Source organism: Culex quinquefasciatus, chromosome 3 (genome assembly GCF_015732765.1).
Source record: "Culex quinquefasciatus strain JHB chromosome 3, VPISU_Cqui_1.0_pri_paternal, whole genome shotgun sequence".
Classification (NCBI taxonomy): Eukaryota; Metazoa; Arthropoda; class Insecta; order Diptera; family Culicidae; genus Culex; species Culex quinquefasciatus.
The window spans coordinates 108,271,003-108,285,811 of NC_051863.1; the positions used below are offsets into that span (position 1 = coordinate 108,271,003).

At 39.2% G+C, this 14,809-nt stretch overlaps 1 long non-coding RNA gene and 1 pseudogene across 1 annotated transcript; one reads left to right on the forward strand and one right to left on the reverse strand.

Annotated features, from left to right (window-relative positions):
* Positions 1-1,370: 1,370 nt before the first annotated feature.
* LOC119768665 lies at positions 1,371-12,427 on the reverse strand. Its single transcript, XR_005278132.1, has 2 exons — positions 12,222-12,427; positions 1,371-1,827 (listed from the first exon to the last, which is right to left on the reverse strand). It is a non-coding gene; the product is annotated as an uncharacterized LOC119768665 (long non-coding RNA).
* Positions 12,428-12,903: 476 nt separating this feature from the next.
* Positions 12,904-13,622, forward strand: LOC119768663 (annotated as a pseudogene).
* Positions 13,623-14,809: the final 1,187 nt, after the last annotated feature.

Sequence of the window (14,809 nt, forward strand, 5' to 3'; positions counted from 1 at the left end):
GTGCGCTTAAGTGGTCTAAGTCTCCTTAACTTGGCCACGCTCATTTTGACCAATGGCTTCAATTAAGCGATGATCCCGGGAACATCCGACACGGAGGAAAATTTGATGAGTGGATTTTGAACATTTTTGGTTTTGATTAATCGGTTGTAATTGTTCAAAATATGTCTTCATTTAGTTGAACAAATGAAAAGTGAAAATTTTGACTCCAAGTGCCCCGCCAAAGCCGCCACATTGTCCGAAGAATTATCACACCCACCTTAGTCATGGTCTTCGGCTCTCACTTCATCATCATTAGGGTCCCTTCCCCACCCTACCCGCGGCTGCCAATCCCTTGAAAAGTCGACGACATCGCGCCGTTTTGCAGCAGTTTATCCCTCCTCCTGCCCTGAATGAATGAATGGACCACGCCAGCATCCTCCTCGCGCGTAGCCTCCTCTGCCCTGCAAGATGATGACGAATTAGTATTTTTCAGCATAATAAGAACTTGATTAATGGTGGTCTAGAGGGTGTAGTTAACTTTAACGTTTTTATTGTCTGCAAGTAAATATCGTTTCCTGTGTTGTTTATCCCTTTCTCTCGTTCCTGTTCTTCCTGTGGAAGGGAAATCCCCTCTCAAAAATGGTTCTAATCGCCTGGTCGGTGGCTGGAAAAGGGGAAAAACTGCTGCTGGCCCTTAATCATTTGGCCAAAATAGTGGGACGACACTCGGAATGAAATATGATTTCCCTCCAAGGATCTTGTTCACGCTTCTGCTGTCAATGTTGGCGCTTTCTCGCGTGCTCGCGGGAAAACCCTTTCGGAAAGATGGGATTGTTATTCTAGAACTAGCTGCTGGCGGATGCTGCCATTTTGCACCACCTCCAATTCGTATGGAAATTGCTCTTTTGAAGTTTTTCCACTAATAAGTTATGTTTTTGAACGATTTTGTTATTTCTATAAGACGAAATTCGTTATAAATGAACTGCTGTTCCCAAAGGATAATAACCTTTTATGGATCACCTTTTTTGCCTCAACTCGACGTCTGCAGGTCACCGATCAGTGATCGCGCAAATGATTAAGATTCTTCAGACGGCCATGGCAAGAGTTGTGCGGAGAGTAACACCAGAAGCCATGTAGCGATTAATATACAAAGCCCGGCTGACATGAATGGGCGACGATGGCGTGAAGCTAAACGACGACGACGACGAGATGGCCTGCCGTAGAGTCATAAACATTGAACCGCTCAAGATCACAACATCTCTTCTCGGAGGACGAGGACTTTCCTGCAACACGAGATCTCATCCCTACACCGCTGTTCGAGCAACATCGCGATTCACGGCTTGAATCATGGCTTCAATCAAAAGCCCGGCATGAAATAAAATAAAAATAAATTTATAATAATAATTGGAAATAGCTTCTGTATTTCAGATAATTTATAACGCGACGTTTTACATTATAACTCACTTGTTCGCCACGGCGCTGAAGATTCAATTTTCCTCTCCTCCTGAACCCCTCCTTTTGGGGCCATGTTCCGTCGATGAAGACGCCAAGAGGAGCGAGCCTCTTCGCTGGAAAGGCTTTTACTTTTCTTTGCCGTCTACGACCGGGGCCAGCCAAGAGGAAAGCGGTTCGGGTGGGGATGCGTCTGTGTACCTGAACGCGCAGAACATGTTTTGATGTCTACAGTCATAAACGGAGTCTGGCGCGAAGAAATTGCAATCACGGCACGGCCACGGACCACTCTCGGGGTAGACCGGTTGGTGGCGGTGGTGGCGCCTGAAGTCCCGTCTCATCTCCACCTAACCCCCTGGAGTGCGTGATGAGAGGATGCTCGGTGGAGGAGATTGTCTGAAGAAAAAAAGTACAGAAAACAGACAGCATTGAATTAGTAATCAATCGGGAAGGAAGTGCAGACGAGCAACGAGCAACTGTTGCGTAGTGAATTTATTTGCACCCATTTGCAGTTTTGTGTTTATTTGCCTCATAAGGAAGTTCAGGGGTGGTAGATGGGGTGATGATGGTTTACCTTGGAACAAGTCAGTACTAACCAGCTAATAAGCAGGTCAACTATAAGATAACTTCTGGATCTGGTACAAATGTTCTTCAAAATAATTTCACTCAATTATCTAACCATTGCCAAAACCGATTTTGCCAGGGTTGATTTTATTCGATTTGTTTAATGGTCTATCTACAATCACTTAACTTCGAAAATTGTACTTAGCGTAGGAATTTGAATCCACAGAGAGGAATCTAATTTTCTACAATGGAAGACTAAAAAAAATACTAACTTACACGTAATATTTGGAATATTTCAAAGTCTACGGTAAGTCCGCATCAAGCTACGTACTTTTTATACACACCTTATAAATTCTGAGAAATTTAACTTTTCCATGTTTAGTGATTGTAGATAGCCCATTACGGTCCTACAAGTCCTTGTTGAAAATCTAATGGTGTTAAAATAGTTTGAAAAAAAAGTCCGGAAACATTGAAAATACCATTTGAAATTGAAATCCCGTTTTTTAAAGACAACATGACTGAAGATCTTACAATGAAATTTTAAATTGTGATCACTTTTGGAGTTACATACAAGTAGAAATCGAAAAATGTAATATTTAAGAACATTTATTAAACCTACTTAAAAGATGATTTCTAATCACTCCATAAAGTTTCATGAAGATATTTCTTGATTTAAGTGAGTAACAGATTATTCAAGCTTAAGGCTACCAACTGTGCGGATTTTTTCCTTACCATACGGATTTTCGAATCTCTTCGCGGATTTTTAACAGGCCGGAATTTGTGTAGGGAATTTTACGCATAATACGGATTTGTACGGAATTTAACAACTTTTTAATCATTGAATTGCTTTTTTGATTTGGTCGAAGCTTTTGTTAACTAGAAATTTTTATTTTTCTGTGAGTTTGATTTAAAAAGGGAGAGTTTTCTAGGGTTTCTTCAATTCAAACTTGATTATCATTAATTCTAGAGTTTTTGAACTATTGTCTTTCATATGCTGATAGGACCTTTAAAAAAACTCTGGAATTGTTCTTTTAGAAATTCCTTACTAAATATATTTATCCATTTCCAAAGGCTTTCTAAAACTTGTGAAAACATTTGAACATTTGAATTAACAAATCTAGAGTTTTTTTAAAGGTCCTATAAAATGTTATGATTTACATGTTTTAAGACCTTTTCAATAAAAAAAAACTCTGGTAAATTGTTCATGAAAACACTAAGAACGATAAACAAACTTGACATTTCGTTAACTTTTAAACGTTTAACAAAAAAAAAAAATTGAAGAACATAATGATTTGATTCAAATTACTAGTGGTGGGCAAAACCGCTCATTTCTGTGAGCCGCTCATTTTCGTTCGCTCATTTAAATGAGCGGCTCTTTTGAACGGCTCATCCGCTCATTTCGCTCAAAGTCAGAAAGTAGACTGAATGAACTGAAGCATCTGCTCAAGATATTTAGATTTTTTTTCAAACGACCAATGGAGTGTCCATGAGTGTCACGCTTCGTATGATTTTTGTTGATTGATAATTAAAAAACACTAACTTAATCCACCTATGTGGTTGGAGCCTTCCTCACTCATTACCAACAATGGCTGATTTGATGGGGTTGTACACAAATTTCATCTATTTTTTAGATCCGGAATAAAAAAGTACATAAATATCACTTAAGTGACCATATCTCGAGACAGGGTTGCCAGATCTTCAATGTTTTGGACTCGTTGGAAAGGTCTTTTGATAACCTAACCAACGATGGGTCGGATGGTGGAGCCGGACATAGTTTACATACGTTTAAGTGAGATCCGGCTACAAAAAAATACATAAATATCACTCAAGTGACCATATCTCGAGACAGGGTTGCCAGATCTTCAATGTTTTGGACTCGTTGGAAAGGTCTTTTGATATCCTAACCAACGATGGGTCGGATGATGGGTCCGGACATAGTTTACATACATTTAAGTGAGATCCGGCTTCCAAAAAGTACATAAATATCACTTAAATGGCCATATCTCGAGACAGGGTTGCCAGATCTTCAATGTTTTGGACTCGTTGGAAAGGTCTTTTGATAACCTAACCAACGATGGGTCGGATGGTGGATCCGGACATAGTTTACATGCATTTAAGTGAGATCCGGCTTCCAAAAAGTACATCAATATCACTTAAGGGGCCATATCTCGAGACAGGGTTGCCAGATCTTCAATGTTTTGGACTCGTTGGAAAGGTCTTTTGATAACCTATTCAACGATGGGTCGGATGGTGGATTCGGACATAGTTTACATACATTTAAGTGAGATCCGGCTACAAAAAAGTACATAAATATCACTTAAATGGCCATATCTCGAGACAGGGTTGCCAGATCTTCAATGTTTTGGACTTTTTGGAAAGGTCTTTTGATTACCTATCCAACGATGGGTCGGATGATGGATTCGGACATAGTTTACATGCATTTAAGTGAGATCCGGCTTCCAAAAAGTACATAAATATCACTTAAATGGCCATATCTCGAGACAGGGTTGCCAGATCTTCAATGTTTTGGATTTTTTGGAAAGGTCTTTTGATAACCTATTCAACGATGGGTCGGATGGTGGATCCGGACATAGTTTACATACATTTAAGTGAGATCCGGCTACAAAAAAGTACATAAATATCACTTAAATGGCCATATCTCGAGACAGGGTTGCCAGATCTTCAATGTTTTGGACTCGTTGGAAAGGTCTTTTGATAACCTATCCAACGATGGGTCGGATGGTGGATCCGGACATAGTTTACATACATTTAATTGAGATCCGGATATATGTGAAAACACATTTTTATACATAACTTTTGAACTACTTATCGAAACTTCAATCTGTATAAAACTCGATCTATGGGACCCTAAACCAAGTCGAATGCAACAGGTTCGGGTCAAATCGGTTCAGCCAGTGCTGAGAAACATGAGCTAGTTTGTTGGTCACATACATACATACACACACACATACACACACACATACACACACACATACACACACACATACACACAGACATTTGTTCAGTTTTTGATTCTGAGTCGATATGTATACATGAAGGTGGGTCTACGACGTTTTTATACGAAGTTCATTTTTAGAGCAGGATTATAGCCTTACCTCAGTGAGGAAGGCAAAAAATATATGTTTTCATCGCACTTATTCTGAACAGATTGGAGATCATCTATAAAACATAGAAAATCGTCGATTTGCTTTATCCTTTTTTGGAAAACATTTCAAATATAAACGTTTTATATAAAAAAGGAGAAAGATATTGATCTCTGAAATCCAAAATATCGAAAACTTTTTTCATAGAGAGGTAAACAAAGTTTGTTTGTTTAACAAACTTGAGTTTTCTTCAAAAGTGAATATTTTCAACCAAATTATTGCTTTCAATCGTTAAAAGTTATGAAAAGTAAGCTGAATTATCGTTTTGATAATTATCTTTCCATTATTTTGTGAAACAATAGATTTAAGTTGGTGTTCAGTAACAGGCATATTTGAGGTAGCCTTTTGCTGCACTTGATAAAATAGTCTTGAAATGCAGTTTTTTGTTTAATAAGAACAACTTTTATTAATGACAGCAAATGAATGATCAAAACAAGCGTCAAAAAAGAAGATCAGAAAAAAAATGCATTAAGAAAACTATTGAACAATTACCACAAAAGAGTACCCAGTTTGTGTGATGTGCTGTGGTAAATTACATTTTAAATCATAAACGGTCCAATACATGGATTAAAACCGCAAACTAGCATGCGAACTATGTTCGAGAGAGAAATGTATCGATATTTTCATAATGAGATCATACAACATCGGGCGACAGTCAGCTGATTCAAAATCACAGGCGCCCCGACGAAGGGCTAGCAACAAGCATAAAGTGCGCCGTAATGTTGGAACATGAGGCGACCGGTGAGAACCTAGTTTCACCTCTTTTCTCCTCAGCACCGTCACCACCAGCGCGTGGAAGAACGAACCGAAGGAGAGCGAATGAGCGAGAGCGAAATAACGAAAGAGTGAGCGAAAACGACGCCGTTCGACAACGTCGACGACGGCGCGAGCGACGCTAGTCAAGCGCTCCGTTCGTTCTTTCCGTTCATTCGCTCTCGCTCATTCGCTCTCGTTCGGTTCGTTCTTCGACTCGCTCTTTGATTTGACGGTTCTTTGAAAAGAACCGGTTCACAAAATGAACCGCCGCTCATTTTTTCTGAGCGGTCGCTCATTCGTTCTTTAGCTTGAGCCGGTTCATAAGAACGGTTCGCTCAAATAAGCCCATCTCTACAAATTACGGTTTATTTTATGAATACTTTTAAACGTGCAAGTCATAAGCACTCTGATAGCATTTTGCTGTAAAAACGACACAGTTTTATATGTTTAATTCTCAAGGGAGCGTTCTTTTATTACGTAACGCAGTAGGGGGGGAGGGGGGTCGGAGGCCGTGTTACGCTCCATACAAAATTTTTAAAATTTGTATGGAAATATTGTTACGAGGGGAGGGGGGAGGGGGTCTAAAAGTCCGATTTTTCGCGTTACGTAATAAAAGAACGCTCCCCAAATATATTAAATTTAATTTATCTAAATAATGCATTGACAGTTTTTTTACACCATGGTGTCATATCGGCAAAGTGTACGGATTTTTGCTCAGCAAGAGTTGGTAGCCTTATTCAAGCTTGATATTTTTGTAAACGCAAAGCGAACTGTCAAACCTACTGAGCGTTTTTTTGGAACACCGAGTTGATTTACGGGCGCCACGACCTCTTGAGATTTGATGGAGCAAATTGGCTGAAATTAGGGATGTAGACTCTCATGACATATCCCGTGTGCATGACAAATCCCGAGATGTATGTATGTATGTATGTATGTATGTATGTGTATGTATTTGAACCCCCGTCTTGGCAGGACTTGGCCATGACCACAGTATATTTCAACTGAGACTGTTCGGTTAGTAATCACCATATATCTCAAGAACCTTTGAAACGAATACCTTTCTCAGGCTAACGATTGCTTCTGAAATTGTACCGACATAGATCGGTAATGCAGATGACTCGGGCAAGGCAATCCACGACTCCCTCGTCCAGTTCATGACTGCCGTTTTACGGCGATATGATGTATACGCCATTTTGAACATTTTCAATTTTATTGTACAGTCTGATAAAGAATCTTAAAAGCTACCTCCTGACGAAAGAATTTTTCAAAAAACTGCTCTGGGGCCCATTTTATTAAGCAAACAAACAATGATGTATACGCCAATTTTACTCATCATGATGTATGTATACATTGAGAATTGCTAGAAGTCAAATTCAATTCTGTTTGAATGTTGATTTGAGGTTTTGGGACCAAATCAAGACTTTGCAATATTTTATTACATTATTTCGATTTAATTCTTAGGGGACGTCCAATAGGCGTCATCCATAAAGTACGTCACGTTCTGTGGGAAGAGGGGGGTTTTGAGTAAGCGTGACATTGCAGCTGATTTTAATGTGACGTACTTAATGGATGACACCTTATCCACATCCACATAGATACTTTTTTGAAAATTCTAACCCCACCCACCTCCCTTGTGGACAATTGTTCATGCAAAAAAAATGTGTTTCTGGAGCGTAGACAATCGCTAAGGGAGCGTTCTTTTATTACTTAACGCAAAAAAACGGATTTTTAGACCCTCTCCCCACTAGTAACAAAATTTCCATACAAATTTTAAAAATTTTGTATGGAGCGTAACACGGCCTCCAACCCCCCCTCCCCCCAACTTTGTTACGTAATAAAAGAACGCTCCCTAATACCCTCCCCCCCTTAAAGTATTCACGTGGACAATGCATTAAGGGATCCGCTCAGCTGTAAAAATAGCTGGCACAAAAATATAGCCAGCCTAGTAGCCAGCTTTGATCAAGCAATGTATACATACATCATTGGGAAGTAAAAGTAGTGATTTTTTATTGCTATTTTTTCGGCCAAATGATGTTTGTGGTTTAAAATCGTAGAGAATAGGAAAAAACAAGAAATTTTGTAGGGGCCACATTTTCATTGTACTTTTTAACAGTTTCTACAGAGCAGACCTTGAATTAGTCATTTTAAATTGAAAAAATGAACAAAAACAGAAAATCGTGTCTACAGCAAAATCACCTTGATGGCGTATACATCATATCGCCGTAAAACGGCAGATGAGTATTGAGACGATGTTAGTAGTTATATAATGGTTTGATATATTATACCTTGTGACATTATTTCGCCACTACGGATCAATTCAGTTCTAGAGCATTAACTCCATGATGGCCGACTGGTTAGCGTCCCAGACCATCTCAAGGTGTGAGTTCTAATCCCACCTGATTCTTGAAGGTTTTTTGTTTATATTCAAAGTTCAATTCCTGATTCCAAATTTCAAGGAAGCCGACCGGGATTTGATCCCTGAACCTTCTGCCTTCGAGGCAGAAACCGCAACCATTAAGCCACAGAGCCGGTACACGTGTGCATGACGAATCCCGAGATCCCAAGAAAAAAGTACAAAAATCTAAAACTGTCAATTTGCCTTCCTCACTTTACAAAGGAAAGGCTATAAAATATAATGTTGGTCAAAATAATTGCACTTGATTATCATCGGGATGGCTGAACCAATTTTATCCTTTTTAGACTTTTTCGATAGATTTTCTAGTCTCATAAGTCACTATTAAGAATTATCAAAAGTTAGCTAAAAAAATTTTTGAACAAAGCATATAGCTTTTGAAAGCAATAAAGGTTGAATGTGAAAAATGAAACTAATAGAGCAATTCTCGACGAAATCGGTCTTTTTTCTTCAATTTTAATTTTTGTATTTTTTAATCCGGCTGAAACTTTTGTGGTGCCTTCGGTATGCCCAAAGAAGCAATTTGCATCATTAGTTTGTCCATATAATTTTCCATACAAATTTGGCAGCTGTCCATACAAAAATGATTTATGAAAATTCGAATATCTGTATCTTTTGAAGGAATTTTTTGATCGATTTGGTGTCTTCGGCAAAGTTGTAGGTATGGATACGGACCACACTGAAAAAAATGATACACGGTAAAAAAAATTGGTGATTTTTATTTAACTTTTTGTCACTAAAACTTGGTTTGCAGAAAACACCATTTTTATTTTTATTTTTTTTATATGTTTTAGAGGACATCAAATCCCAACTTTTCAGAAATTTTCAGGTTGTCCCCTAATGCCTCAGCTTTTCACCTTCTCAGATCCCCAAAATTCGATTTCAATCCTGAGATATTCGATGAAAACATAAAAAAAAATGAATGTGAATAAATGTGAAACCTTGTCGTTCTATTTTGATATACTATGAAAATTGATGTAAGTGCGGTAACTGGCCAAAGGGATTTCAGGCCAGAACGCGTTTGACACACGTACATGCCCGGCTACCGTAAACATTTGTTATCATATCTCGAGAATCCAGCATCCACATTCAACCAAATTTTGGGACAATGCACAGAATGGTCAGCCAAATAAAACGCGTTTATTATTGTTTACATTGCGCGCTTTCGATTTTGTTTATTGAAGGTCAAACATTAAAACGCGTTTTCTTGGAACGTTACAAAGCAACGTGCAATTGGTATTAGATATTATTATTTTAAATAACATTAATTCAAAACCTAATTTCCATTGAAACTATAATCGTTTTCTAATAATTCTGAAGCCACTTACCATCACCGATCATGAAGCAACACATTTTAATCTATACTGAAGAAGCACCATATTCCTTTTTTAGTAAGGACAACTTTGTAAGTTGATATGATTTACGGCTTGCAGAATAATTGCTCGAGCAAAAAAAAAAAAAAAAAACAACAAGAAAACGAATGCATGTTTTGCCCGATTTGTAGCGATGCGACGACGGGCGTTATTTGATTGCTACAAATGAAGTGCCTCCACACAGAAGGTGGCACTTTTGCAAGAGTTGCGTGTCATTCGCGTATAAATTGAACCATTTTTTCAAGGTGTGAAGTAATGAGCGGAATTGGCGCCGTGGATGTCATTTGAACTGGGATTTGCTCGGAATGATTTGTCGAGTTAAGTGACCTCCTTCAGGCCGCGGGATCCGACCCTAGGATAATTGTATCCTTCGAACGGGGTTGATGTGATCGGGGCAATTTATCAAATTACCCCACAAACACATTATAAAATGTCAATCACCGGTCAGCTACCGGCCGAATCCGGTATTGCTCGAGGCGGTTCAAGATGTTGATGGCGATGGTTCGCAAAAAGGACGGGGGACAAAGTTGCACTTCCTTGAAGAGTCAACCTCAACAGTCGGTCCCAGGCAGGGCCGGGCAGCCAGCGGGATCGTGTCTATCGAACATTATAATCAATTTTAATAAACTCTTCACCGTTCTGCGTCCATTCTTCATCTTCATCGTCGTTCTTCAGTTCCAGCATCCAGCATCGTCCAGTGGAACCGGGGCCTCAGATTGCCGCCGTTGCATCGATATATAACAATAATTGTCAATAAAGGCAGCGTTGGAAGTAGCCAAACAAAACAAAATGAAAACGCAGCAGGAATCATAACAAATTGCTTGTAATATTTTTAATACTTTAATAACATTAATACACAGCTCCGGTGAGCGTATAATTAGGTCCTTTCAAGAGACAACAGACTTGGACTGGAAGAACCAACAATTTAGCGTCCGACGACCAAGGGGAACCTCCGGTTGGTAAAATTGAAACTTTTGTGCATTTCAATGTCGGCGTAAAATATCTTCACAACGATTAACAATTATCGTGCTGGGCGCGTGATAAAATGTATGATTATCTGATACTAAAGCATTTAATTAAGAGGTCACCACTTTCTGCAACAGGAGGAGGAGGCAACCGAACGTTGTTACATGCCCAAGTGTAAAACGGTTATTTGTGATGCAAAGTTCGCTTTCTGCAACGCCCTCTGTGATTTAGAGTCATTGCAAAATTTACATTTTTGCTTTTATTACATTGTAAAATTGAATTCCAATAGCTCCAATTATCAGTTTATGGGTTTACAAAACAAACTTACAATTAAAACTCGATGATGACCTCAAAGCATGCATAAAATTCCAATCCAGGATGTTATGAGCTCTAACATTATTGTTTATCATGTTTGCATAAAATAATTCATAAATAAACATGACAAACAGTAGTATTCTTAAAAGCTCTGATAAACAAATACTTCATTCTAGAAAGGAAGCTGTTATAGATACTTATAACTCAGAATGTAGCATGCATTATGTCATTATGTTCCTTCCTTAAACTCTATTTGAAATCTTTTTGTTACATAGATTGTTTTAAATATATAACACAATATTCTAGATTTAAATCCATAATCAGCATAATCTACATAACTGATGACACTTATTACTTAGTACCTCGCTGGTTTTACAAATCGACGTGATCATTCCATCTGGTCGCATGACGCTTTTTAACGTTCCGAGAAAAACGCGTTTTAATGTTTGACCTTGAATAAACGAAAACTAGCTCACACAATGTAAACAATAACAAACCCGATTTGTTTGACTGACTGTTCTGTGCGTTGTTCCGAAGTTTGGTTGAATTTGATTGCGCTAGTTCCGAATTATAATCTAAAATGTTCACAGCAGTCGGGCTTGTACCTGTGTCAAACGCGTTCTGATATGGAATCCCTTTGGCCAGTTGCCACACTTGCAGCAATATTCAGGGTGTGTCCAGATAGCACGACATGATTGAAACTTCTTACATATGAAGAGTTACAACAATGTACGTAGTTTTTCCGTTTTGTTGCATTAAATGACGTCCTTAACTCAGTTTGGCCTAAAATGCACGAGCGACAAGATATCACGATCACGACGAAACCAAACTGAATTGTGATGAACTGTCACTCGGAAACGGAAAAAAACGGAATCGACGTAACACCTTATAATGTGGCCCTCTTAAGGTGTAACGGGCCATCATCAAATATGGCGAAAAACATATGGCGAAACTCCGTCCCGTTCCACGTTAATGATGATAGTTTCCCGATCCACCTTATTGGGTGAAAATTTGAAATTTTTCTGAAAATCGTTCATTCCTCGCACTTATGTTTATCTTAAAAATATAGAAAAATAATCACTGTGTTCAAAACTACCACGCGAAAACGGCTAAACTTATAGTAGGCTCGAAAAAGCATTTATTTTTAAAAATTTAGCCTGTTTTTGCAAAGAAATTTTTTTCCATACAAAAATACGCGCAATTAAAAACGCCTCAAAACTACCGTTTTAATCACCTCACCTTAATAAATCGATAATCACTGGACGTGCTGCACACAGGAGGACCAGCCAATTACGGTCAAACACTTCAAAACGCGATATTTTAGCGAAATTTAGAATCGAATTATCCGAATTGGAATTTTGCGCGAGTTTTTTTTTTTGTATTCAGACACACTTCAACACAACCATACGTCACACTGATGTTGGTTGTCATCAAGAATGTGGTTGCCAGAGACTTTAGTTTAACACTTTTAATCAAATTCAATAATAAAGTATTCTTGTTTAATTTTTGACTCGTACTGATGTATAATAATGAAACAATTGATAAATGAGCTGTTTAGGTTAATAAATTGAATTTACAATTAATATAAATGCTTAATAATTTACATGAAAAATATATTTCAAAAAACAATTTATGAAACTCTGCCCTGAATGGCAACACTTTCCACTGGCGTGCAAGGTTGTGACAGCTGTGTTTTTGTCAGCAGAGATCTGTCATTTACGGAGTTCAAGTTGGCAAGAGAACGGGAAAGAAAAAAATCCGTTTTCCCCGGACCTTCCGAGATTCCACCGGAATCTGAAAACACAGGTAATTTTGGCTTTGTTTTCCTAATAATGTGATCAATAATTATTTTAATTTTCCCAGGTCGTGCGCGGAAAGTGAAGAGCACGGTTTTCCGAGCAATGTGGAGACGGCTTACAGAATCACCGAGAAAATCTGTTTACCGAATCCTTTTCTGCCTGGCTGGCCGCGATGGGCTACTTTGGTGTAGAGTTTCGCGTCACCCCGAACCGTTCGGAGATCATCATAACCACCCGCACCCAGAACATGCTCGACGAGAAGGGACGGTCATCCGGGCATCCGGCAGCTGACCGCCGTCGTCCAGAAGCTGATCGGAGGTCTGTCCGTGCGTGGTGCCTGCTTCGGTGTTGTTGCGGAGGATTCCGGCGTCAAGGGTTATGAGGCGGTCTTGTTTAGTAAGCTGCGCGGTTAGCGTTAGCAAGTCGATGAAGTTCGTTGACGGATTAATGATCCATTCCGGAGATCCGTGCAACGAGTGCTCCTACACGATCACCCGCCACGTCCTGCTGCACCTGGAAGTGCTCGAAATCCAGGTCAAGATTATACTGCAGTGGGACCCGAACGGCAAGATCGGCCCGAAGGATCCGCTGCCGCACAACGTGTTGGTGGCACATGCGGGGCGTGATGTACATGTACAACACGCCCCGCAGCAAGCCGTCGGCGCTGGAGCTGAGATCCGGTGGAACCTTCGAGGTGGTTGAGTTAAGCTCGGCATAGGATTCAAGCCGTTCAATATCCAAAATAATGTGAATGTGATATGTTGAGACCAGTCTAAGATCCGCAATCAGTCCCTCTCAGCTCGCGGCACATGACAAGCTTGAGCCGGATGGGTGCTCGATTAGAAAAAAAATACAAATGTTTGTGTAAAAGAAAAATAAAGGTTATTAATTTTTATCAACCAAGCACATACCATTTCATATTGTAGAAAATTAATTTTCCGAAAAATGGGGCCGTTCTGGAGCTTTGCAAATTCTCGATTAGGGTGTTTTTTGAAAATTTATCTGTTTAGGAATATTTTTGGGATTTTTTTTAATCTTATAGAAAGTTGTTGGGCTTGTCAATCCAAGCAACTTTGTCAAGGACAGAGCTCTTAAAAACAAAGTTTTTTAAAGGTCAATTTGGACGTATGGGTCAAAAGTTACAACCATTTCAATATAAAAAAAACGCAGTTTCTAGGTGTCCGAAGGTTTGATACGGTGAGACAGTCAAAAACTTTATTTACACCCGGGATTCAAACTGACGACCTTTGGGTTGTGAGTCCAATGGGCGACCAGCGACTCTACCGAAACAGGCTTTTTCCAAGGCAGACGACTCCTACACCTGGACTGAGCCAACGATCTATCCTCTAAGTTAGACCGGGGCCAACATTTACTTCCCCATCCGACGGAAGGCGGTATCACACTGGAAGCGAACCCAGGCCAACTGGGATTTAAGACAACCACGCATACTACTACACCATCGATCCCCGCTATTTTCAAACATAGCCTTAATTTTTAATCAAGCCCTCAACATTGTAGGGGAACTATACCCTTTCTCAGCCTATTTCTATTATCGGCCTATCAGCACTTTGATCATGAATTACAGCTTATATAAAGTGTTTTTGACTGTTCCAAAGTAATAAATAGCTCAAATAAAAGTGAGCAAGCAACTCTCCATTGTTGAAACATCTGAAAGTGTTGATTTAATAGCAGAAACGGCAAAAGTGATGAGAATTGGTCGAACGGCTTAGTGTGATTAAAATGGGTATATTTCCCCTACCATTTTTCGAAAAACCCATTTTCCACTTAATTTTGCGATCTGGACCACTGGGAATTGAACGGAACATTCAATGCGTTCCGAATGTAACAATCATATTTATTTATTTTAATATTTTCAAACATTGTGTTTGTTTACAAAGCTGACGTAAACAGAATTATATGTCACTACTACATTTATACACCATTGACGTCATGACTAATACATGCAAATTTCAATGACCATCATCGTTCCAATACATTCACATCGCACTAACACATCGCCATTGGTGA